This window comes from Equus przewalskii, chromosome 1, assembly GCF_037783145.1.
Source record: "Equus przewalskii isolate Varuska chromosome 1, EquPr2, whole genome shotgun sequence".
Lineage (NCBI taxonomy): Eukaryota > Metazoa > Chordata > Mammalia > Perissodactyla > Equidae > Equus > Equus przewalskii.
The window spans coordinates 34,078,733-34,106,125 of NC_091831.1; the positions used below are offsets into that span (position 1 = coordinate 34,078,733).

At 35.1% G+C, this 27,393-nt stretch overlaps 3 long non-coding RNA genes across 3 annotated transcripts; 1 reads left to right on the top strand and 2 right to left on the bottom strand.

Moving 5' to 3' along the window:
- Positions 1 to 8,510: 8,510 nt before the first annotated feature.
- On the bottom strand, positions 8,511 to 20,686 carry LOC139074003 (uncharacterized). Its single transcript, XR_011523273.1, has 3 exons — positions 20,545 to 20,686; positions 17,527 to 17,714; positions 8,511 to 8,823 (listed from the first exon to the last, which is right to left on the bottom strand). It is a non-coding gene; the product is annotated as an uncharacterized lncRNA (long non-coding RNA).
- On the top strand, positions 17,606 to 20,758 carry LOC139074001 (uncharacterized). The gene is made up of 2 exons (XR_011523267.1): positions 17,606 to 17,722; positions 19,787 to 20,758. It is a non-coding gene; the product is annotated as an uncharacterized lncRNA (long non-coding RNA).
- Positions 20,759 to 22,483: 1,725 nt separating this feature from the next.
- LOC139073999 (uncharacterized) lies at positions 22,484 to 26,620 on the bottom strand. Its single transcript, XR_011523265.1, has 3 exons — positions 26,378 to 26,620; positions 23,082 to 23,230; positions 22,484 to 22,886 (listed from the first exon to the last, which is right to left on the bottom strand). It is a non-coding gene; the product is annotated as an uncharacterized lncRNA (long non-coding RNA).
- Between the last annotated feature and the right edge of the window lie 773 nt (positions 26,621 to 27,393).

Sequence of the window (27,393 nt, forward strand, 5' to 3'; positions counted from 1 at the left end):
ATTAAAAAAATAAAAAGTAAAGAAGTAAATAAAATTAAGGAGCTCACATAAAAAGTTGGTAGTGGGCTTTTATAAGAATCTTATAAAAATAGGTACAAGATAACATAAGCTTTGAGAAGACTCTGCATTAACACAGGTTAGAGTCTAAAGGGGTTTCAGAAAACTGAACATAAGCAGCCTCCTCCCATCTCCATGGGAAAACATTAAGATCAAAATCTGCTGTAGTGCTGTCCAATAAAGTGTCTAGAATCACGTGAGCACCAGAACTTGCTGCTCTGGTGATCCCTTGAGACAAAAGCACAGCATTTGGACCTGGAAAGCTTTGCCACAGAAACTCCTTTTTTTAGCAAGTTGTCTTTGACCTTCCCTGGGATCTCCAAGACAGTGAGTATTCACTAACAGACAATGAACTTCACTTGAGACTAAGGACCCCACCAAATTGAAGCAAACATTACTCAATGAGTTAATTAGTAAAATCTTTTTTCTGTGCAACATCCTAACTATATCCTTGTGTTCACATCCTGTTCTCACTGTCAAGATTATACAGTTTCAGAAAATATAAGGTCAAATAATTCATCCAATGAATTATCAGTTTTTAATTTTTTTCTTTCTTTTACCTCCTCCTCTAGGATCATTATTTCCTGTGTATTGTTTCAGCTAATGGAACTTAAATTCATTTTTTACAATGTGTTTTCTCATATTTACCCAAAGATTAAAGCTAACCTCAACAGACGTATACATCTGTAAAACAATAACAGACATAAGAATCAATATTGAAATATTTTTATATATGCTTTTCCTAATAACTTAAACCAAATATGTAAATTTTTAATTTATTTTTCTTTAATGTGAACAGAGACTTCTTTAATAACAAAAAATTCTCAGCTCCACATGATAGCCCATTCTACTATTTCTATTTTTTAAGTGAGGTATAGAAAACATGAAGGACACAAGTGTATAACTCAATATGATGTATAATCACTTCCTAGATCATTCCCAACGTATTTAAAGAATCCATTTTGTCCATTCATAGTAGTTCCCATAGAAAACCACTGTTTTTGACTTCTTTCACTGTATATTACTTTTGTCTCCTGTAATTTCTTATAAAAGATGCAATCTTTGTGTTGGCTTCTTGTGTTCATCATTATGACCATGAGTTTCATCCACATTTCCATGTAGCAACAATTGCTGTTTTTGTTGGTACATAATCAGTGTATGAATATACTACAATTTATGTATCCATTCTAACCATAGCTGGGCAATTGGGTTGTTTCAATCTGGACAATGAGGATAAAACTGCTGTAAACATTCTTCTACATATCTATTAGTAGATATACATATAAAATTCTCTTGAGTATATAACTAGGAGTGGAATTGCTGAGTCATAAAATGAAAACATACTATTCATAGCCATTGTCAAAAAGTTATCCAAAGTTGTAGTAATTCTTTTATTTTTAAATTTAGGTAGTTTCACAGGATGACTGTCTCTAAGACGGAGGAAAAAAAACAACAACAAAACCTCCTGACAAACAGAAATCCTGGGCCAGAAGCCTTCACTGCTACATTAGACCAAATATTTAATGAAGAATTAATACCAATCCTTCTCAAACTCTTCCAAAAAGGAGGAAAGGAGGGAACACTTCCAAACTCATTTTACAAGGCTGGAATTACCCTGATACTAAAATCAGACAAGGACATAAAAAGGAAAGAAAATTACGGGGTAATACCCCTGATGAACATAGATGAAAAAATCCTCAACAAAATATTATCAAACTGAATTCAACAATATGTTAGAGGGATCATACACCATGATCAAGTCTGATTTGCTTTAAGGATCTAAGAAAGTTTCACCATCTGGAAATCAATTGATATGATACACCACATTAACATAATGAAAAAAATCAAAAGATCTCAAAAGATGTAGAAAAAATATTTAACAAAATTCAACATTCATTCATGATGAAAACTCTTGACAAAGTATGTATGCAGGAAATGTATCTCAACATAATAAAGGCCATATATGACAAACCGTCAACTAACATCATAGTCAATAAGACAAGAATGCCCATTTTAGGCACTTTTATTCAACACAGCACTGCAAGTCTTAGTCACAACAATTTGGCAAGAAAAAGAAATAAACAGTATCCAAACAGGAAAGGAAGAATAAAATTCTCTATTTGCTGACGACATGACATTACATATAGAACATCCTAAAAATCCCACCAAAAAACTGTTAGAACAAATAAGTGATTCAGTAAAGTTGCAGGTTACAAATTCAGTATACAAAATCACTTGCTTTTCTGTAAACTCTGAGTGAATTATCAGTAATTACAATTACATTGAAAAAGATAAAATATCTAGGAATAAATTTAACCAAGGAGGTAAAAGACCTGTATTCTGAAGGCCATAAGATATTATTGAAAGAAATTGAGGAAGACGCAAATAAATGGAAAGATATTCTGTGCTCACAGACGGGAAGAATTAATACTGTTAAAATGTCCATACTACCCAAAGAAATGTACATTCAATGCAATCCCTATCAAAATTCCAGTGGCATTTTTCACAGAAATAGAACAAGCAATACTAATATTTGTATGGAACCACAAAAGATTTCAAATAGTCAAAGAAATGTTGAGAAAGAAGAACAGAGCTGGAGGCAGCACACTCCTGATTTCAAGCTATCTTGCAAAGCTATTTAATCAAAATAATGTGGTACTGTCATAAAAACACACAGATAGAAAGCCAAGCAAGAAATCCACACATATACAGTCAATAATCTATGACCAATGTTCCTTAACACTGGTTTTAGGAATAAGTTTTTTGGATTTGACATTAAAACAAAAGACAACAAAAGCAAAAATACGCAAGTGGGACTACATCAAACTAAAAAGCTTCTGTACACCAAAGAAACCATCAACAACTGAAAAGACAAACTACAGAATAGGAGAAAATATTTACAGTCACGTATCTCATAAGAGGTTAATACCCCAAATATATGAAGAACTCATGCAACTCAATAGAAAACAAACAATCTGATTAAAATATTGGTAGAGGGTCTGAATAGGCATTTTTTCCAAAAAATACATCCAAATGGCTAACAGGTACATGAAAAGGTGTTCAACATCACTGATCATCAGCTAAATGCACCTTTCATGTGTTATAATGGCTGTAATCAGCTCGCATGTGTTACAATGAGATATCCCCTCACATATGTTATGATGCCTGTAATCAAAAAGACAAAAGATAAATGCTGGCAAAAGAGCAGAGAGAAGGGAACCCTTGTACACTGCTAGTGGGAGTGTAACTTGTTACAGTTACGATGGAGTATAGTGTGGAGGCTCCTCAAAAAATTAAAAATAGAATTACCATGTCATCCAGCAATCCCACTTCTGGGTGTATATCTGAAGAAAACGAAATCAGTGTCTCAAAGAAATAGCTGCACTCTCATATTCATTTTAACATTATTCAATTGTACGATAGGCAAGATATGGAAAGAACCTGTCTGTTGACACATAAATGGATAAAGAAAATGATGTGGATGGGACTGGCCCAGTGGCATAGTGGCTACGTTCATGTGCTCTGTTTTGGCAGCTTGGGGTTAGCAGGTTTGGATCCTGGGCACAGACCTATGCACCACTCATCAAACCATGCTGCAGCAGTGTCCCACATACAAAACAGAGGAAGATTGCCACAGATGTTAGCTCAGCAGCAATCTTCCTCAAGCAAAAGGAGGAAGATTGACAACTTTTTAGCTCAGGGACAATCTTCCTCACACACAAACACAAAAAGAAAATAAAGTGTATATTTTAGTAGAGGTTACATATGAGATATAATGGAATTATATTTTATAATTTATAATCCACATTCTTATTTATAAATTGTTTTTATTATTAAATTATTGATATTTTGCTTCTTTTTTTTCAACAATTTTTTTTAGGAACATTAGCCCTGAGCTAACATCTACTGCCAATCCTCCTCTTTTTTGCTGAGGAAAACTGGCCGTGAGCTAACATCCATGCCCATCTTCCTCTACTTTATATGTGGGACACCTGCCACATCATGGCTTGCCAAGCAGTGCCATGTCCACACCCGGATCCAAACCAGCAAACCCCGGGCCGCTGAAGTGAAACATGTGGACTTAACTGCTGCATGACCAAGCCGGCCCTTTTCAAGCAATTTTATTGAGATCATAATGGTTTATAACATTGTGTGATTCCGAGTGGACATTATTATCAATTTCCACATACACTTCATTGTGCTCTCTCCCAGTAGTCTAATTTTTATCCATCACCATACATGTGTGCTCCTTTATCCCTTTCGCCCACCCTCCAACCCCTTTCCCTTCTGGTAACTACTAATCTGTTCTCTTTATCCATGTTTTGGTTATCTTCCACAAATGAGTAAAATCATGCAGTATTTGTCTTTCTCTGGCTTATGTCGCTTAACATCATACCCCCAAGTTCCATCCATGTAGTCACAAATGGGATAATTTTGTCTTTTTTACAGCTGAGTAGTATTCCACTGTAGATATACACCACATCTTCTTTATCCACTCATCCATTGATGGGCTCTTGGGTGGCTTCCAGGTCTTGGCTATTGTGAATAATTCTGAGCTGAACATAGGGATTTATAAATATTCATGCATTTGTGTTTTCATCTTCTCTGGATACATACCCAGTAGTGTGATAGCTGGTTCATATGGTATTTATATTTTTAATTTTTTGAAAAATCTCTATGCTGTATTACACAATGGCTGCACTAGTTTGCATTCCCACAAGCAGTGTATGATGATTCCCTTTTCTTCACATCCTCTCCAGCACTTATTTCTTCTCTTGTTAATTATATGCATTCTGATGGATATGAGGTGATATCTCATTGTAGTTTTGTTTTGCGTTTCCATAATAATTAGTGATGTTGAACATCTTTTCATGTGCCCACTGGCCATCTGTATACATTCTTTGGGAAAATGTCTGTTTATATCCTCTGCCCATATTTTGATCCAGTTGTTCATTTTTTTGTTGTTGAGTTATATGAGTTCTTTATATATGTTGGAAATTAACCACTTGTCAGATATAGGATTTGCAAATGCTTTTTCCCAGTTGGTGGGTTGTCTTTTTGTTTTGTTGATGGTTTCCTTTGCCATGCAGAATCTTTTTAATCTGATGTAGTCCAATTTGTGTATTTTTTTCTTTTGTTTCCCTTGTCTTAGTAGACATGATATTTGAAAAGATATTGCTAAGATTGACCTCAAGGAGTGTACTGTCTATATTTTCTTCTAAGAGTTTTATGGTTTCAGGTCATACATTCAAGTCTTTAATCTGTTTTAAGTTACTTTTTTTGTATGGTGTAAGACAGTGGTCTACTTCGTTCTTTTGTATGTGGCTGTCCAGTTTTCCGAGCACCACTATTGAAAGTATTTTCCTTTCTCCATTTTTATGTTCTTGGCTCCTTTGTTGAAGATTAGCTGTCCATATATGTGTGGTTTAATTTCTGGGCTGTCAATTCTGTTTCACTTATCTACATGTCTGTTTTTCTGTCAGCACCGTGCTGTTTTGATTACTATAGCTTTGTCATATATTTTGAATTCAGGGAATGTGATACCTCCAACTTTGTTCATTTTTCTCAGAATCACTTTGGCTTTGCAGGGGCTCTTGTTGTTCCATACAAATTTTAGCATTGTTTGTCCTATTTCTGTGAAGACTTTCACTGGGATTCTGATTGGGATTGCATTGAATCTGTAGATTGCTTTAGGTAACACGGACATGTTAACTATGTTTATTCTTCCAATCCGTGAGCATGGAATATCTTTCCATTTCTTTGCCTTCTTGCATTTCTTTCCATAATGTTTTATAGTTTTCAGTGTATAGGTCTTTCACCTCCTTTGTTAAAGTTATTCCTAGGTATTTTATTCTTTTTGTTATGATTGTAAGTGCAATTGTGTTCTTCACTCACTTTCTACTCGTTTATTAATAGCATATAGAAACATAGCTGATTTTTGTGTGTTTATTTTGTATCCTGCAACTTTACCGTATTTGATTATATCTAGTAGTTTGTTGGTGGCTTCTTTAGGGTTTTCTATATATAGAATCATGTCATCTGCAAATGGTGACAATGTTTCTTCTTCCTTTCCAATTTGGATCACTTTTATTTTTTTTTTATGCCTATTTGCTCTGTTTACAACTTCCAGTACTCTGTTGATTAAGAGTGGGCATCCTTGTCTTCTTCCTATATTCTCAGAGGAACAGACTTCAGCTTTTCATGATTAAGTATGATGCTGGCTGTGGGTTTGTCATTATGGACGTTATTATGTTGGGGTTCTTTCCTTCTAGGCCTATTTTATTGGGAATTTTTATCATAAATGGATGTTGGATCTTGTAAAATGCTTGCTCTGCATCTGTTGAGATGATCGTGTGATTTTTATTCTTCATTTTGTTAATGGGGTATATCACATTGATTTAGTTGCAGCTGTTGAACCATCCTTGGATCCCTGGAATGAATCCCACTTGATCCTGGTGTATGATCCTTTTAATTTATTGTTGTATTCGATTTTCTAATATTTTGTTTAGGATTTTTGCATCTATGTTCGTCAGTGATATTGCCCTATAATTTGTGTGTGTGTGTGTGTTATCTTTCTCTGGTTTTGGTGTCAGGGCAATAGTGGCCTCATAGAATGAGATAGGAAGCTTCCCTTTCAGTTCAATTTTTTGGAAGAGTTTGAGAGGCATAGATATTGTCTTCTTCATATGTTTAGTAGAATTCACCAGGGAAGCCATTTGGTCCTGGGCTTTTGTTTTTTGGGAAGTTTTTGATTATTGTTTCAAGCTCTTTGCTGGTGATTGATCTATTCAGATTTTCTACTTCTTATTGATTCAGTTTTGGGGGGTTGTATGATTCTAAGAATTTATCCCTTTTTTCTAGGTTATCCAGTTTGTTGGCAGATAGCTTTTCATAGTATTCCCCTAATCCTTTGTATTTATGTGGTGTCCATTGTAATATCTCCTCTTTCATTTTATGATTTTATTTGAGTCTTCTTTTACTTATTTCTTAGTTTGGCTAAAGGTTTGCCAATTTTGTTTATCTTCTCAAAGAATCAGCTGTTATTTTCATTGATCCTTTTTATTCTTTTTTTGTCACTATTTCACTTATTTCTGGACTAATTTTTGTTATTTCCTTTCTTCTACTGAACTGGGCTTTGTTTGTTCTTCTTTTTCTAGTTCTTTGAGGTATAGACTAAGATTGTTTACTTGAGATTTTTCCTCTTTGTTGAAGTATGACTGTGTTGCTAGAAATTTCCCTCTTAGCACTGCTTTTACTGTGTCCCATAAGAGTTGTTTCAGTTTACTTTCTTTCTAGGTTTAAAAAAAAATCTCTGTATTGATCCAATAGTTGTTCAGTGGCAAGTATTTTAGTCTCTACGTATTTCTGACTGTTGCACCTTTTTCTTGTAGCTGATTTCTAGTTTCATACCATGTGGTTGGAAAAGATGCTCAATATGATTTCAATCTTCTTAAATTTATAGAACCTTGTCTTATTTTCCAACGTATGATCTATCTTTGAGAATGTTTCATGTGCACTTGAGAAGAATGTGTGCTCTGCTATTTTGGGAAAGAATGTTCTATATATATCTAGTAAGTTGATCTAGTCTAGTGTTTCACTTAAGGTCACCATTTCCTTGTGGACTTTCTGTCTGGATGATTTGTCCCTAGGTGTTAGTGTCAGATACTATTATTATGTTGCTGGCAATTTCTCCCTTTAGGTCTGTTAGTAGTTGCTTTATATACTTTGATCCTCCTGTGTTAGGTGCATATGTATTAATAATGTTGTGCCTTTTTGGTGGAATGTCCCTATATCATTATATAATGGCCATTTTTGTCTCTCATCTTTTTTATCTTGAAGTCTGTTTCATCTGATATAAGTATGACTACACCCACTTTCTTTTGCTTGCCATTTTCTTGGAGTATTATCTTCGATCCCTTCACTCTGAGCTTATGTTTGACTTTAACACTGAGAAGTGTTTCCTGGAGGCAGTACAGAAATAATACAAGATATATATACATTGTAAAATTTTTATATAAACAAAAGTTCAAAAATAATCGAAATATCCTTGAATAGGGAAATAATTTAGAACATTTGTATAGCCATGCAACACAGTATTATAAGATAAATGTATTTATACTGCTTATAAAACTAAATATGTTATTGCATAAATGTCACCATTAAATCATAGCATATTATGTATAATATGTAGGTATATAAAATATGTTTATATTACATGTAAATATCTTCATATATGTGTATATATGTTTATATACACACACATACACATAAAAACACATATATATTTCTGTATATGTGTGTTCAACTATAACCATACATACACATTATCTCCCCCTCTTCTTTGCCTTAATATGTCTGTGCATCTGTGTACAAGTATGTATTTGTTGTGTGAGTGCAGGAGTTTGTGTTTACCCACTATGAGAAAAGAGGAAGGATGTACTTAGACAGAACAGTAAATTCAAGTTTAGTCTCATGTTATTCCTTATGACTGGAATGACCGTCCCCTATTTTCTCTGAAATACACATATACATACACACACCCACACACACATCCTGAAGGGTGACCAAAATCGTGAAGGTACTGAAGTGCAGAAGATACTTAAAAAAAAGCAAAATGTACTGGGTGAGTTTTCCATTTTCATGATATTGCGTTGAGGACAGCCTCCAGGCAGCGAATATTAGGTGACTAAAACTTGGCTATAAGCCAGCAGTCTCATTGATTCTTCAAACCAGTGACATCATAAAGCTCCATCACCTGCACAGAAGCTGAAAAGGAAGGGGGTAAAGCTCAGGAAAGAAAGAGCCAGAGAGGGGGTACTCTAAATTATCTCTATAAAATCACCCAAATCCCTGGATAACCCTTGAATTAGGCATGTGTGGACTAAAGTATAAACAACTCATTTCAATTGAAAAGAACTAAACCGAAAATTCAAAGTTTTGAGTTTGAGTCCAGTTCAGTTAACTGTTTGTGATAACAAACAGATAAGCAAAACTCAATGTTCTTGAAAGAAACATAACTGAATCAAGAGTCCCTACCATATATCATTCAAAATATCTAGGATACATTTCAAAATTATTAGACACACAGACATACCAGAAAAATGTGACCCGTGTTTAAGAGAAATTGTAGAATAACACTAACACTAAAATAGCACTAATAATACAATAAACAGACAAGAATTTTGAAAGCTGTAACATAACTATAATCAAGGAGGCAAATAAAAATAGTCTGAACATTAATTAAAATGTTAATGTTATAATCAAAATAGAATATATGAAAAGAACCAAATGAAAATTCTAAACCTTAAATTTATAATTGATGAAATTAATTGATAGATGGCTTTACAGTGGTTAGAATACAACAAAAGAAAGACTTGGTGAATTTGAAGATAGATGAATAGAAACTTTCCAGTCTAAAGAATAGAAGATTTAAATATATATAAAGAATGTTAAGAACCTGTGTAGCAATACCATAGGTTGACTGGGGTGTCAAAAAGAGAAAAGATAGTGGGCAAAATATATTTGAGGAAAAAGTAGACAAAAATTCTTCAAATTTAGATGAAGAAAAGCAGAATAAATAAAAAACAAACCACACAAATATTTTGTAGTTAAAAATAAATCAAAGATACAGAGAAAACTTGAGAGCAGTCAGAGAAAAATAGCACATTACCTACAGGGGAATAATAATTTAAATAACTGCTTTATCAGAAGCAAAGAAAATCAGAAAATAGTAAAATTAAAATTTTAATATGTTAAATAGAAAAATAAAATTTAACCCTTCAACATAGTATTCTGTATCCCTACTTGTTTTTGTAAATAAAGTTATATTGGCACACATTCATGCCAATTTGTTTATGTATTATCTATGGTCATTTTCATGCTACAATGGCAGAAGTGAGTAGGCACAACAGAGACCATATGGCACCCATGTCTAAACATTTACTATCTACCTCTTTATGGAAAGGTTTACCTACCCTGATTTAAAGCAAAAATTATAACATGGATGGTAGGATTATAATATGCATAAATATTATATATGTGATAACTATAGCATAAAGGTAGAGGAGAGGATTAAATAGCCGTATATGGTTGCAATGTTCTTGTATTTTTTATCGAGGTGTAAGTGACATATAACATTATATTACTTTCAAATGTACAAAAAATGATTCAATATTTGTATACACTGCAAATGTTTTTGAATTTTATACAAAGTTCTGTAGTACTAATTTTAAGAAGACTATACAAATTTAAGGATGCATACTGTAAATCTCAAGAGGAGCCATTAAAAATATATATAGAGAGAGAGGTGACAATAGATATTTATAGTCTGAAAACTCTAGTTTCCCAGAAGAAATTATGAACAGAGAAACAGAGGAATATAAGACAGAGGGACAGGCAGAAAATAATTCTTTAAAAATACAGTTACTCCAGAAGAAGACAGGAAATGAGGGAGAATAGAATATAAACTGAGTGGATGAATAAGAAACAAATGGTAGAATTGTAGAAATTAACCCACTATATTAAAATATAATGAACTAAACATTCCATTTTAAAGAGAAGAAGGCACTTAGACATATACAGAACATTCCACCAAAAGCAACAGAGTACGAACTTTTCTCAAGCACACAGGGAACATTCTCTGAGATAGATCATACGTTACTGCACGAAAGAAGTATTACTAAATTTAAAAAGATTGAAATAATACCAAGCATCTTTTCTGACCACAATGTTATGAATCTGGAAATCAGTTACAAGAAGAATATTGGAAAAATTCAAAAATATGTGGAGATTAAACAAAAAACTATGGGGCAACCAATGAGTCAAAGAAGAAATCAAAAGAAAAATCAAAAATACTTCGAGATGTATGAAAATGGAAACACAACATACCAAAACTTATGGGATGCAGAAAAGCAGTTCTAAGTGGGAAGTTCAAGCAACAAATGCGTAAATCAAGAAACAAGAAAGACCTCAAATAAAGAGCTGACCTTTATACTTCAAGGAACTGGAAAAAGTAGAACAAAAGAAGCCCAAAGCTGGCAGAAGGTAAGGAAATAGCAAAAATCATAGCTGAAATAGAGACTAAAAGACAATAGAAGACATTGATTAAACTGAGAGCTTGTTTTTTAAAGAGAAAAACAAGACTGACAAACTTTTAGCTAGACTCACCAAGAAAAAAAGAGAGAGGACTCAAGTAAAATTAGAAATGAAAGAGGAGATATTACAACTGATATCAGAGAAACACAAAGGATCAGAAGACAACAAATTGGACAATCTAGAAATAATGGGTATATTCCTAGAAACATACAACCTACTAAGCCTCATGAAGAAAACAAAAATCTGAACAGACTGATTACTAAGCCGACTGACTCAGTAGTCAAAAACCTCTCAACAAACAAAAGTTCAGGATCAGATAGCTTCAGTGGTGAATTCTACCAAACACTTAAAGAAAATTAATACTAACTCTCCTTAAACTCTTCCAAAAAATAGAAGAGAAGGGAACACTTTCAAACTCATTGTATGAAGCCAGCATTAGCCTTCTACCAAAACCAGACTAGGACACAAGTAAAGAAAATTACAGGCCAATATCCTTGATGAGCACAGATGCCAAAATCTTCAACAAAACGTTAACAAACTGAATCAAGGAATACATTAACAGAATCATACACCAAGGATGCAAGGATGGTTCAATATCCACAAGTCAATCAGTGTGATACACCACATTAACAAAATGAAGGATAAAAATCATATGATATGATCATCTCAATAGATGTGGAAAAAGAATTTGACAAAATTCAACATTCGTTCATGATAAAAACTCAACAAAGTGGGTGTAGAGGAAATGGACCTTAACGTAATAAAGGCCATATATGACAAGCCCACAGCTAACATCATACTCAAGGGTGAAAAGCTGAAAGCTTTTCATCCAAGATCAGGAACAAGACAAGGATGCCCACTCTCATCACTTTTACTCAACATAGTATTCGAAGTCCTAGCCATAGCAATTTGACAAGAAAAAGAAATGAAAGGAATACAATTAAGAGAGGAGGAAATAAAGCTGTCACTATTTGCATAAGACATGATAATATAGGTAGAAAATCCTGAACATTCCACCAAAACAGTTAGAACTAATAAACAAATTCAGCAAAGTTGCAGGATCCAAAATCAATATACTAAAACCTGTTGCTTATCTACACACTAATAGCAAACTATCAGAAGCAGAAACTAAGAAAGCAATTCCATTTACAATATCATCAAAAAGAACAAAATTTCTAGGAATAAATTTAACTGAGGAGAAAGGTTTGTACACTGAAAACTATAATTCATTGATGAAACAAATGAAAGAAGATATAAATAAGTGAAAATATATTCTGTACTCATGGACAGAAAAACTTACTATGGGGCCAGCCCAGTGGCACAGCAGTTAAGTTCATACGTTTGTCTTCAGCAGCCCAGGGTTCACCGGTTTGGATCCCAGGTGTGGACATGGCACCACTTGGCAAGCCATGCTGTGGTAGGTGTCCCACATATAAAGTAGAGGAACATGGGCATGGATGTGAGCTCAGCACCAGTCTTCCTCAACAGAAAGAGGAGGATTGGTGACAGATGTTAGCTCAGGGCTAATCTTCCTCAAAAAAACAAATTAATATCAATACAATGTCCATACCACCAAAATCCATCTATCGACTCAATGCAATCCCTATCAAGATTCAAATGACATTTTTTCACAGAAAGAGAACAAGCAATCCTAAAATATGTATGGGACCATAAAAGCCTCCAAATAGCCAAAGCAACCTTGAGAAAGAAGAACAAACTTAGAAGCGTCACCTTTCCTGTATTCAAACCATAATTCAAAGTTATAGTCATTAAAGTAGTATGGTATTGGGGTAAAAATTGACACATAGATCAATGGAACAGAATAGAGAGCGTAGAAATAAAGCCACATATATGTGGTCAATTAATTTATGCCAAAGGAGCCAAGGATATACAATTGGAAAAAGACTGTTTCTTCAATAAATCATGTTGGGAAAACTGTACAGCCACATGAAAAAGAATGAAACTGTATCACTATCTTACACCACATACAAATATTAACTCAAAATGGATTAAAGACTTGGACATAGACCAGAAATGATAAAAGTCCTAGATGAAAACATAGGTGATAAGCTCCTTGACATTGGTCTTGGTAATGATTTTTTGAATTAGACATGAAAAAGCAAAAATAAACAAGTCCGACTACATCAAACTACAAAGCTTCTGCACAGCAAAGGAAAATAGCAACGAATTGAAAATGCAACCTACCAAGTAGGGGAGATATTTGCAAATCATATATATGATTTGGGGTTAGTATCCAAAATATATAAAGAACTCATACAACTCAATAGGAAAAAAAATCCAATTAAAAAATAAGCAGAATATCTGAAAAGACATTTCTCCAATGAAGACATACAGATCGCCAACAAGTACATGAAAGGGTGCTCAATATCACTAGTCATCAGGAAAATGCAAATTAAAACCACATTGAGATATCATCTCACACCTGTTAGATTGGCTATTATCAAAAAGACAAGAAATAACAAGTATTGGCAAAAATGTGGAGAAAAGAGAACCCTGTGCACCATTGGTAAGAATGTAAATTAGTGACGCTCCTGTAGAAAACATAATGGAGGTTCCTCAAAAAATTAGAAGTAGAAGTACTATATGATTCAGCAATTCTACTTCTGGGCATGTACCCGAAGGGAACAAAGTCGGTGTTTCAAACAGGTATCCGTACTTGCATGCTTATTGCAGCATTATTCACAAAAGCCAAGACATGGAAACAACCTAAGCATCCATTGACAGATGAATAGATAAAGAAATATGGTGCATGCATATACAATTTAATATTCTTCAGCCATAAAAAGAAAGAACTCCTGCCATTTGCAACATCATGGATGAAACTTGAGAGCAGTATGATAAGTGAAATAAGTCATACAGAGAAAGAAAAATATGTGGAATTCTTAAAAAGCTGAACTCATAGAAGTAAACAGTAGAATGGTCATTGTCAGGCTCTGGGTTTGGAGGGAAATAAGGAGATGTTGGCTAAGGGGTACAAACTTCCTGTTATAAGATGAATAAGTTCTGGGGATCTAATACACAGCATGATGCCTATAATTAACAGTACTGTAATTATATACTTGAAAGTCGCTAAGAGAATAAATATTAAATATTTTCACCACACAAAAAATTATATTGAGGTGATGGAGGTTTTAATTAACTCTATTGTGCTAATCATTTCATAATATATGTGTATGAAATCATCACACTGTACACCCTAAATTTACAAAATATAAAATGTCAACTATATCTCAATGGTGATGGAAAAAATTTTTAAAGAAAAAATATATAGAGGAGGAAAACATTTCTGAACGCATTTTTAAAGCCAGCATAATTCCAACACTGAAAAAGACATTACAAAAAAAGAAAATTTATAAGCCAGTAAGGTAAATATTAAGACATATTTAGACAGACAGAAATTAACACCCTTTATCTCGAACAAACCTAGAATTAACAAATCCTAAAAGTGCTATAAATAAAGGGCAGTGAAATCAAATAGATAACAAGTTCAAGAAGGAATGAAGAACATCAGAATGCGTTAGTAGGTCAAAATAGTATTTTTAAATCTTTAAAAATTATCTTAACTTTTATACATATATAAGTCTCCTTAAAACTACTGGCTTTTCAGAGTAAATAGAATCTAGAACTAAAACATAGGACGACAAGAACACAAAGAGTGGGAGGGTATGATTGGAAATATATGGCTGAAAAATTCAATTTTTTGTGAAGTAATAAAATATTTTAACATAAACTGTGGCAAGTTAAAGATAAATATTGTAATCTCTAAACCAATCACCAAAAAATCCCAAAAACAAAAACAGGAGAAAAGAAGCATAACTAAAATGTCAAGAGACACAAATATACAGTCCTTAGAGGAGACAAAATGAAATGATACCAAATATTTGATTCAGCCAGTCAGGAAAGGATAAATATAAGAAGAAATCACAAATAAGAGTCAAATGCGAAGACAATAGACTCGTTACAAATATATAGAAATTTTCAGTAAATGTAATAAACTTCCCATTTGAAAAGAAGTTTGCAGCGTGCCCAGCGGTGTCGTGGTTAAATTTACGCACTCTGCTTCAGAGGCCCGGTATACAGGGGTTCAGATACTGGGTGCGAACATACACAGTGCTCATCAAGCCATGCTTTGGTGGCATAAAAAAATAGAGGAAGACTGGCACAGGTGTTAGCTCAGGGTGAATCTTCCTCAAGCAAAAAGAGGAAGATTGGCAACAGATGTTTGCTCAGGGCGAATCTTGCTCACCAGAAAAAAAAAATGGATAATTTAAGATTATAAGACTTGATAAAAAGAGAAGAAGCACCTATATGTTGCTTAAAGTTACAACTTGAAATTGAAAGGGTGAAAAATGATTTACCATGCAAGCTTTAACCATAAAAAATCTAGTGTGGCTCCACAAATGGCAGAAAAGTAGACTTCAGAATGAAACATATTACCAGAGATTATTAATGATAAAGGGATCAAATAGTCAAAGAGACATTACAATACAAACACAATACAAAATGCATGCATTCAGTAACAAATTTGCCAAACATGAGGCAGAATTTTACCTACAAAGAGACCTAAGGACAAATCTATTAGGCATTTGAAATGTCTAGTACATGATTTTTAAGTTTTTGCATTAAGTGTGATAATTAAACTTCTAAAATCCAAACGCTTTAGTGAAGCCACATTACTCATAGACACTTTTATGTGATGGGATCCTTTTGAGGGAAAAGTTGCCCTGAAGACTGAGTTGAGTGGGTATCAGTTAGGCAGAAGCACTGGAAGCTGAGGATTGTAACCTGGGTTATAGGTACTTGAAAGTGCTTTGAAAACTGTAAAATACCAAAGGAAAGAGAGATGGCCTGTAATTCTCCAGTCTAGCCAGAGATAAACCTCGATTAGAGACGTTGTTGTTCAAGAACACTGACTTTCACGATCTAGATTGTGTAGAAAGCAAACTGATAATGTCTCAGCCTAAACTTTAGCCTTGAAAGTGGAGAAATCATTCTGGAGGAAAGCATAAAAACTGCAAAGACTACAGGACAACAATAGAAGCTTGAGGCAAATCAATATTTAAGTTACATGGAAGGAGGGAGAGTGAGCATAGCATACGGAGAACAAATACTCAGAAAGATAGGAGGAAAACTAGCAGATTATATGGAACATTCTTAGGAGTATTAAATGCTGCCACGAGGCCAAGTAAAATTAGGCGTGGAAAGCATTCCTTGGATTTAATAATATGGAGGTCATCAATGGCTTTGATGAAAATGTATCACTGAAATGGAAGATATTTTTCAATGGGTTGATGAATAACTGATTGGTTAGGAAATGTTTACATGATTATAACCAACTTCTTCCAGGATTTTGAATCTGCCAGTATAGATAAATCAGGATCGAATGGGAAGCATCAGGATTTGGGGGTGGGAGTTTAAGATGTAACAGAAATGAATATGTTTGAATGCTAATGGAAAGGAGCCAGTAGGGAGGGAGAGAATAAAGATTAAAAAATGAAGAAATGATTATGAGAAGAGGATCCCAGAAAAAGTGAGAGGAAAAGGATCCACGCTGCAGATAGAAAGATTTACTTTAGATAAAAAGGGAGCCCTTCTCCACAACAACACACATGAAAGAGAAACTGAAGGATGTGGATGTAACAGGACTTTAAATCTAGTGGAAGGAAATCGAGGCAGCTGTCTTCCAATGGCTCTGAGTTTCTGTCAAGTGGAAGGCGGGGTTACCTGAGAAAAAGACCACAGGTGAGAATTGGAAGGGGAGAGTTCAGGGCTGGAAGAGTCATTGTTGGGCATGGTGGAACAAGCTGAGCTAGCTTGTAAGCAAGATTTTTGGAGAATCGAGGATACGTTTGAGGTTGGTGATAATAATACCAACCTGCTAAGCTGTATGGTCCTTTCCAGAAGGGATCAGTAGCTCAAGGGCAGATAGGGAGAAGGGAGACTGTTGGATTGGGCTTTTGATGAGTAAGTGAAACAGATAATTGGAGAGGTGTAGGAGTACAGGATACTGCTTAATGGTAAGAGTAATAAAGCATAGACCAGAAAGCAGGGAAGTGGACAGCAGATTGGGCTAATGGACAAGCAGAATGTGGAGCTATCAATGTAAAGAAATCTTTTTGGAGTTTAAGTTCTATTATATTTATAATTCTATTTATATATATAAATATATATTATGATTATAATTATAAAATTGTATCAACAAACAGAAGGGAAAGGAGCACGTGGGCAGAGAGTTAGATGCCTGAGTTATGATTGTGCAAGACCTGTAGAAGTTTAGGCAACCTGGAACTCTACTACTGTGAGAGTTGATAACTTAAGATTCCTAAGGAAAAGCATAGATGAAATATCTCTCACCTTGAGAATAAGGTATTCTCTAAATTTAATGTTCTGAGGTCCTGCATGGGGCAAGTTGTTGGGGACAAGGTCATTGTATCTCTGGATCTCATGTACCACAACATCTCCATAGGGCATGTGGATCCTGTCCTGCATTCAGAGGCTCTGGTGTCTGTCAACCACACAGTAAATCTCTTTCTGGACTTTAGCTGGCAAGGTAGGAATCAGAATTTATGTGAAATGAAAAAGACTTGATTTCATCTTCTTAATCATGGTTACATTGTGGTGAGAGATGGGGAGAAGGGAAAACTACACATGGCTACCTCCATAAGGAGAAAAAAGAAACAGAATTTCAGGTTCCTGGGAAAATTGGAATTTCATTAGAGACTTAAATATATGTACACATAAAACACAATTGTACCATGAAATTCATTTCTCAAATCTCATTCTCTATTTTGCACACTTTGGTATACTCAAGGTTCTGAGATCTTGAAGGCTCATTATAGAACATGTAGTTTATCCACTTTGTGCATGCCAGTTTTTGTTTCAAGTATGTAAATTCCAAGAGGGTAAGAACTACTCAGTGCAGTAAATACATAGTAAATAGTACAATTGAATAAGATGTTTAGTTGACTCAGCAGACAGGAACAAGATGTAAGTTAACATTTATTTAGAATACAAAATATGTTAGGTATGCTTCACTATGTATTACCTTATATTTCTCAAAATAGTTACGTGTGTTTACCATTATTTTGTGCATCTTAAAAATGAGGAAACTGGTCCTGAAAAGTAAACATATTTCTTAAGGACACTCAGGTGCTATAGTTGCAAAGTATATCATATTAATAATGTGTAATTTAAGTAGGACTATTCATTAGTCAAAATAAATGCTTACAAACTTTTTCCTGTGAGAGAAACATTTTATGAATATTAGAAAGCATTATCTCTTTTAAACAGATGAAGGAGCCAGATATGAAGAGAGGTAGCTTTTGAGCTGGCCCCAGGGTGGACTGGTTAAGTTAGTGTGCTTTCCTTCAGGTAGCCCAGGGTTTGCTGGTTTGGATCCTAGGCGCAGACCAACACACTGCTCATCAGGCCAGGCTTGGTGGCATCCCACATAGAAGACCTAGAATGACTTACAACTAGGATATACAACTATGTATTGTGGCTTTGAGAGGAGAAAAAGACAAAAATGGGAAGATTGGCAACAGTTGTTAGCTCAGGGCCAATCTTCCAGCCCAAAAACTATACCTAAAAAAAAGAGAAAGAGAGCTCCTTGTTAACAACGACAACAACAAAATGGGAAGGAGAGGAACTCATGCATTTGAGGTAATAAATCTACTTACTAGTAGAATCAGAATCTGAAACCACTGTTGTTAGTGTCTATAACCCATTTTCTCCAGGACTGTGTTGCTACTTTGCTCAAATGTTACTTATCTACCACCTGAAGAATGTGACTTTGCAATGGACCATGTGAAAATTTTGTGGTTGGTACCTAAAAAGGCTAAGAATTTAAGAGAAGTTTTAAACTTCATCTTCTCAGGTTGAGAGGCTAGAGTTTTATTTAGAAGAAAGTGATAATATAAAGTGGTTAGGAATTACTTGCAAAATCAGAATACTCGGGAGAATGGCACAGTAAGGGATAAAGATGAGAAAAAGGAAAAGGAAAATATAAATGGATGTGATACAAGAAAAAATCCAAATGGAAAATGAAAATGGAAGTGTGGGGAAATATGTCCCAGGAAGGGCTTTTGCAATATATACAAGATTTAAAAGTTTGTAGAAAAGTGTCATATACTATTTATAATCATAATCAACATAGTTCTTATATGAAGTTATTTGGCTGAAAGTGTTTGTGTCACGGGAAAGAAACATAGCACCATCATATTTCACAGTGTGTGCGAGCAACGGAATTTTGAAGCTATGCTTCTAAATTGCACCATTTGGAAAGCATCTCTTATTTATAATGGGAGGGAAGAAGCACCTTCAACAAAATAGAAAAATCTGGTGCTGAGGTCATGGAGATAAGTCTTATGAGGTTTAATTGTGTAGAAAGTGTGTTCATTCACCAAAGCACAAAACATGATGTAGTGAAGGAAATACCCTCTTAGATGAGGACTCAATAAAAATGAGGCGCAAAAATGGAAAGATTGCATTTTCAAGAGCAATAGGTTTGTGAAAAAAAATTTGTTTGCCCAAAAGGTTATGTTTGAAAATAATTCTTTATTTGTATATACGGCATATCTCCTTTTATTGTAGCTTACTATATTGTATTTTGCAGATACTGCATGTTTTACAAGACCCTCCACCAGCAAAAAGATTATGACCTACTGAAGGCTCAGATGATGGTTAGCATTTTTTAGCGATAAAGTATTTTTTAATTGAGGTACGTATTTTCTTTTAGTCATAAGGCTATTTCAACTTAATAGACTACAGTATATTGTAAACATAATTTCCATATGCGCTGGTAAACCAAAAAATTCATGTGATGCACTTTATTGCGATATTTGCTTATTTGCAGTGGTCTGAAACTGAATCCACAATATCTCTTAGTTATGCCTGTAACATTTTTTATTTACAGAGTGAATCTGTTTGATAGAGAAAGATGGTAAAATTTTGGAGTAAATCTTTACATGGAAAATGCATTTGAGTAGAAATGTCTTTTGACAGAAATCTATTTATCTGCACATGGAAGGTATACCAAGTGGTAACTTTTAGAGAACGAGAAAGGCTAATTCTTTCCAGATCCTAAGACAGTTCTGCTTACTACATCTGTCCTGACCCAAATCAAGGACACTCCACCATAGCAGGGAGAATAATGACCTCTGCCCTTCAAATCCCTGCTGCTGTTTAAATATTTCACTCTCTTTTTGTACTATAATCTAATTTGAATTTAATTCATCCAATGATAGGAAGATGTGCTAACGAAGGAAAATTGTCTTGTACATTGCCTAGGCAGGTAATGAGTGGGATAGTTATCAAGTGTTGCCTGCCAGTTTCTACCTGGAATTTCATCCTACCCAACCTCTGTGACCTTACCTGTGACTTCTGGATGCTTCAGCAGGAGCAGGAGTCCATATCTCAGGGTGGTGCTCGTTGTCTCTTTTACTGCACTAAACAAATCCCTTATGGTAATGATCAAATTGTCCATGGTAAATTCAGACTGTTTACTGTGTTTTTCCTAGCAATGATGTGTTAGAAATATTTGATAAATAAAAAAGCCTCAGAGGTAACATAAAATACCTCAATATAACATCATTATTTGCTGAATTCTCTTCTTTGGCAAATTATGCCGGACGTTAGAGATTGCTGTACCTGAAGGTAAAGTTAGATGAGTTGTTAGGATTCCTATAAACTGTTAAAATGTAATCAGAGTGACAAACTTGCAACAAGTCCTTTCTGATTCCTCACTTTCTCACCCACTAGAGCCAATCAGTTCCTTTATAACTTCTTTCAAATAGAATTTTTATCAAGTTGTCACTGTCAATTTTAGCATCTATTGCCTATTTTATCATGTCTAAATTTCTCTTTCAAGCCTCTAGAGCCACCCACTCAAAACTGTGTCACTATCCCCCCCTCATCAGTCACTACACCCATGATAGTTCCTCAATTACAACCAAGATAATAACCATCACAACATTACACTCCAAAAAGAAAAAACTTGGCAGGGGTCAAAAAGGAGAAGTTATAAGGGAAAAAGGTTCTGCTCAATATGTGCTACTCCAAGAGTGTGAGGCCACCATAGCTAGGTGGAGTCAAGCAAAGCCTGGATGATCTTAGGTCAGGAAGCTGAGAGAAGGTAAAATTCACTATGGGAAAAGTTGAACCAGTTAATAATAATTGCTGTTTGAAATATAAATTAAGTCCACAAAATCACTTCTGAGATAATATGTGTCAAAACCCAATATTCGATGACTTACTAATTCATTTCCAAAATTCTATTCTAAGAAAGTAGTAAAAGATTTGTAGTGATTAATATGGATTGTATTATTTTTATATTAATAGCAACAAAGAACTGAAAACCTTCTATCTGGCCAAAAATAAAAGACTGGTTCAATAAATTATGATACATCTAAAATAATAGAATACTGTACTATTAATAATGTTCTTGATAAACATTAAAAATTAAACATGTGAAACTATTCATTTAGTATATTAAATTTAAACATAGATTACAAAGAAATATTCACAGTAGAAGCCTCATGTTCTTATCCCTTCTTCTGCCAGGTCTCCCACACATTTCCTAGGTAATATTCATCAAATGGTCAAACGATGTTCATTACCACTCTATTGCCATTTCCTGAAATTTATTCTAAGAAAGAAACCAGAATCATGCAAAAGTTTGTAAGAAATGTGGGGCTGGCCCCTTGGCCGAGAGGTTAAGTTCGCGCGCTCCGCTGCAGGCGGCCCAGTGTTTCGTTGGTTCGAATCCTGGGCGCGGACATGGCACTGCTCATCAAGCCACGCTGAGGCGGTGTCCCACATGCCACAACTAGAAGGACCCACAACGAAGAATATACAACTATGTACCGGGGAGCTTTGGGGAGAAAAAGGAAAAATAAAATCTTTAAAAAAAAAAAAGTTTGTAAGAAATGCATTTTATATTAATAGGAGCAAAAAAAGAGAAAAACAACCTGTCTGGACAATAATAAAATATTGGTTAAAAAACATGCTGTCAATTCACCATATAGAATGTAACATTAAGTTAATAATGTTCTTGTAAAATATTTAAATATTGAGCTTAAAGAACCACATATATCTTATGATCCTGATCTTACTCCTTTCTGCCAGGTCTCCTGCCCACCCCTTTCTCCTCTACTCCCTCCCAGTCTTGTTTGTGCATACAGACATATGCACACTGTGCAAATTTGTGTTACTGCAGCTCCCTCCCTTATATCCACTCTCCTCTAGGTGAGCTGTAATGCATCCTTACACACTGAGAATGATTTGGTGTGAATTCTACCACTGAGACACCAACAATTTTTTTCAGTTTTATTGAGATATAATTGACAAAGACAACTGTATAAGTTTAAACTGCACAGAATAGTAACTTAACATACATATATTGGGAAAGTTTGTGATGTTTGTCAAGACGTTACTAGAGAAATTACTTAGTTTTTCAAGATCTTATGGCCAAAGCTACCAGCTGGTTACCAAAATCCATGTTCTCCTCTACTTCCTGTGCACATGCATAAGCACATTTCCCAGCTCCTCTTGCAGTTAGGTGTGGCCCTGTGACTGAGTTACAGCCTGTGGAATGTGAAAGTAGTTTTGTGTGCCACCGCTATACCTGGCCTGTTAAAAACACTATTTGCTCTTTTCTTTCTTCTTTTCTCCTCCACTGCCATGCAAAGAGATGAATCCTGGGCAACAATGGAACACTGGAAGACACAAAGCCCTTATCAACTTGGTGCCTGAAAAGGCTGTTATGCTAACCACTTAAATGCTTACTGCTGTTATGTGAGCAAAAAGTAACTTCTTCCTGTACTTGAGCCTTCATATCTTTCTGCAGTCTATTTGTAATAGCATTTTGTCTACCCAAACTGTTACTATTAACTACATGAAGAGATACACACCATTTATCTTTTCAAGTGCTTCCACAAAACACGAAGATTTCTCTTGCATTCTGTCTTCAATAGTTTTCTTCTGCATGCCATATTCCGTAAAACCATAAGGGAGAAATGCTAGCTTTTCTTCCATCTTTCTCCTCCACTCAAAATAGTCACTATCAGGACAAAAACAAATAGAGAAGAATAACTTCCATTGCCATGAATTCTAGTGGAAAGTCATCTCAGAAAATGATAATGACACTTAAGCAGCATGTAGATATAGTGGTTCCAGCCTCAGAAATTCCCATTGACCCTACTTTACCTGCCTCCATTCTTAACCAAGCCTAGTATATTACTATCAAGACTCCTGGTTTTACATATTACTAAACTCTTCTTCAACCGTTAGCTCCTCCAAACCTCACAATAACTATGTGAAGGAAGTGTTTTGTTCCCATTATACTGATGAGGATGCTGAAGATCACGGAGGCAAAATGTTTGCTCTATGATCACACAGCTAATAAATCATGATAAGTGCAAATCACTGGTTAAATTTTCAGGGCTGGGTTTTGTGCATTGTAAGCGAATTGTAGGAGAAGCAACAAAAAGAGTCAACTCTGAAGAGGAGAGATTGCACTTGTGCATTGGAGAAATGCTCACAAAAATCTATTTGTCAGAGAAGGGACACAGCCTTAGCCCTTCTTATTTCAACATTTCTCCTCTATTTATTAAATATCTTCCATGAAATGTTGTCTTAACACCAATGAAGTTCAGTATCAGACTTCCAGAGCCAAGACAAGATCAGGGAGAAAAAATGCCCATAAGATAATTGTCCAGAAAGACGTTAAAGAACTATGTAGAAGAGGAAATGAGTCCATTCAGTTCTTATCTCTTTTTCCAGGAACCCAGTGAGCGACCTTAGGATGGGACAGTTTAAGACCAGCTCCAAAAACAAATGGAAGATAGTCCAAGTACTTAATTTAAAAAGCTTTATCTAGTATCGATTCCAGTCAATACTCACCATGTGTTTCTCCATGATCTTATTTTCGGAGCATGTTTGTGCTTTATGCTCTGTATTCTATAAGATTCAAATATTTCTTATGCTTTTTTAGAAGAATAGAAGATTGAAGGCAAGATTGGAAATATTGTAAACCTCTGTTGGTTCTATGCATACTATTTATGCAAATTTATTAAAATAGTCTCTTGGCAAGCATGACTCAGGACAGAAAGCAAAATGTATGGTGAATAGAATTATTTAGTCATTCTCTCCCTTCTCTTTTCTCTTTGTCTCTTTCTCTTTGTCTAACTGGCTATAATTTAAAATGAATATGGCTTAGTCACAAATTCACAAAACATTAGTAGTTAGATGGTTTGTTTTCATTTCATTTAATGTTTCATGGAGACATCGTGTCACTTTTGTAATTTTAAATATGGGCTAATGATCCTTTATAGAAAATGTTGGAATTATGACGTTTTCATAAATTTCTCTAAATACTTATAATTTCTCAATTCCTTAGCCTCTTTGGAGTCTTTGCAACTTACAAATCCACACAGATTCCCCAAATGGATGCGTGGCTGTCCGTGGATTATTTTATCTAACACTGGGAAACTGCCTTTGCCAGAAAACTCCTCATTCCAATCAATCATGGCTTCCTTCACCACTTCATATCCATGCAGCACTACAGTGGGGTGGGCTTCTTTCCTTTCTACTGTGTCCTTGTTACATGGTTTGTAATCATATACTTATTTGCATGATTCTTTCATAAATACATGCCTTTCTTCTAGACTGTAAATTACGTAATGCTAGGGTATTTTTTTTCATTCACCATTGAAAATCTCTAGGATCTAAATATTGCCTAATACAAAGTAGGCATTCAATAACTTGTTGAATATATAATATACTCAAGATAATTATTTTTATTTTTTTTCTTTCTGCTTTTTCTCCCCGAATCCCCCTAGTACATAGTTGTATATTTTAGTTGTGGGTCCTTCTAGTTGTGGCACGTGGGACACCGCCTCAGCATGGCCTGATGAGTGGTGCCATGTCTGCACCCAGGATCCGAACCAGCGAAAACCTGGGCCAGCGCAGCAGAGCACACGAACTTAACCACTTGGCCACGGGGCCAGTGCCTCAAGATAATTATTATTCACATTTTAAAGAATTGGAAATTAAAGCTCAGAGAGATTTTAAAAGTTGCCCAAGGCTCTGAGTTAACAAGTGGATGAGCTGGGGTGTTGACACAATCTCTTCAAATCCAGAGTGCAAAGATTAACCAACATAGGCCAGTTGGTATCATATCCTGTTGTATCAGTAGCAAACTATCAAAGTTATCTTGCAGGGACGATGAGCAAAAAATGTAAGTAGTAGCTGGAACATGCTCAGAGGATGGAAACCTTGTCCTCATATGGCCTCAAACTGCCTAGGAAACAAAAGTTCCATAACTATGGAACACAATGTGAAAATAAAGTGGAGTCGAGAACGTAATAAGAAGCAATTGGTCCCTTAATCTGTACGACACTTGTCTTATAAGACTGTTACACTTCCATCCTCTAAGAGACTCTGCCAAACTAGCATTTTACATAACTACTCCCACTCCCAAATCCTTAAATGTCTGTCACTGCTTCATGTCAGGGAGACAGATTGAACCTTACGTCTTGTCTCCTAGTTGTCGACCTTGAAATAAAGCTTCTCTCGAAAGCGGGTACCATAGTGTTGACTTCTGTGTGCATCAGACAGCAAGCCATTGCTCAGTAACAAAAATACAGGAAGAAGGAGCTTTCAGAGGTAGTTCTTTGGTGAGAAGCTGTCTCAGGAAAGATTGATTTCAGGTAATTCCTTCAAGATTTAGAGAGCTTTTGAAATATAAATAGCTAGGAGTAGAGCAGTTATTCACTCATTAATTGACTAAATATACTAGAAATAGTGAAAATTCCCGAAACTTTAGTTATTTCCTTGGCTTCAAATCACCGCATACTTTTAGGAAATTTTTAGTGTTGTGACTCTGTAAATTAGTAGATTTTTTTAAACTTGAAAGCTGTTTCATTGCCATTAGAGTTCACCAAAGAATAATTACTAAAAAAAGTGACCTAGGTCACACTATGGACATGGAATTCCTACTTTTTATAATTTCATTAATCATCTCATGGATCTTATTCCCTTCTGGCAGCCTTCCAACTGTATATCATTTAAAATTATGTCTGAATGTCCAAGGGATATTTCTCTTTAAAATCATTTCTTTAAAACAAGGTATCTGGGACCATATTATATTTAGATATAAAGCTGTCTTATTTATTTATTGAAAACAAAGGGAAGAAAAATTGCTTACATATTTTCTGTTGTTCTCAGTATTTATCTGTAAAATATTTCCAAAGATCAGGAGAGGAGTCGGCTGGGTGGAAGCTTCCTTTTGGCATGGCTTCAATTCCATAGAAAAAGGAGAGTCAAACAAGAAATAAAGACAAATCACCAGGACTATGAAGAGATAAATTGATGTGCTTTGCATAAATGCAATTGAAAGTTCAGAATCCAAAGGTTTTCTAAATACCGCGTGCAAGCTGATCACCACTGCACTAAGTGTTTGAACTTTTGAATAAATATTGTTTCATCTTCAGTGCACTTTGGCCTAATGGTGGAGAGGGAAACAAAAACAGTCACCTAGTCTTAATAAATATCTAATTTTGCAGTGGAAATCCCAACTAAAAAATAACTCTCACGTCTTCAGAGGTGGCCATTTTTTAATGGTGAAATTAAAGCTATCAGACTTTCAAAAGACTGGAATTCATAATCTTGACAAATGATGAAAGAGAATGTCTCTTGCATCAGAATTTACTATCACATGAGCAGAAGAAAGAAGCTCTCTCTTAGTGCCTTTTCCCAGAAGATTCAGGGAAAGGCCAGAATCAGAGCAAAAAAGGAGGTGGCAGGTTAAAAAGAAGGGTATAAGGAGTAGGTCTTGTCTTAGAGAAGAGTGGACATATCCCAACTCTCCTGGCAGATCCCTTTTCTGTATGTCAGGAGTTCTGACACCAGTTGCTCCCAAAGTGGGTGCAAGATCAACGGACAGTAGACAGAAGACAGGAACCCACCAAGTCAAGGAAAGAAATCACTCAAACACAGAAATGGAAAATCCCTTGGTAACAATTGTGCATCCCACTGTTTGCACATCCATTTCCAATGAGGATCCTATAACCAGAGCCTACGTTGCCTGTTGCCTGTTCTCAGTTAGGTGAGGAAATATACTCCCACATTCAATACTATAAATATTTGACAGAGTCTAGAAACTCACAGACGTGAATAAAACTTCAAGACTTGAAAGATATTTGAGGACATCCAACAGTATAA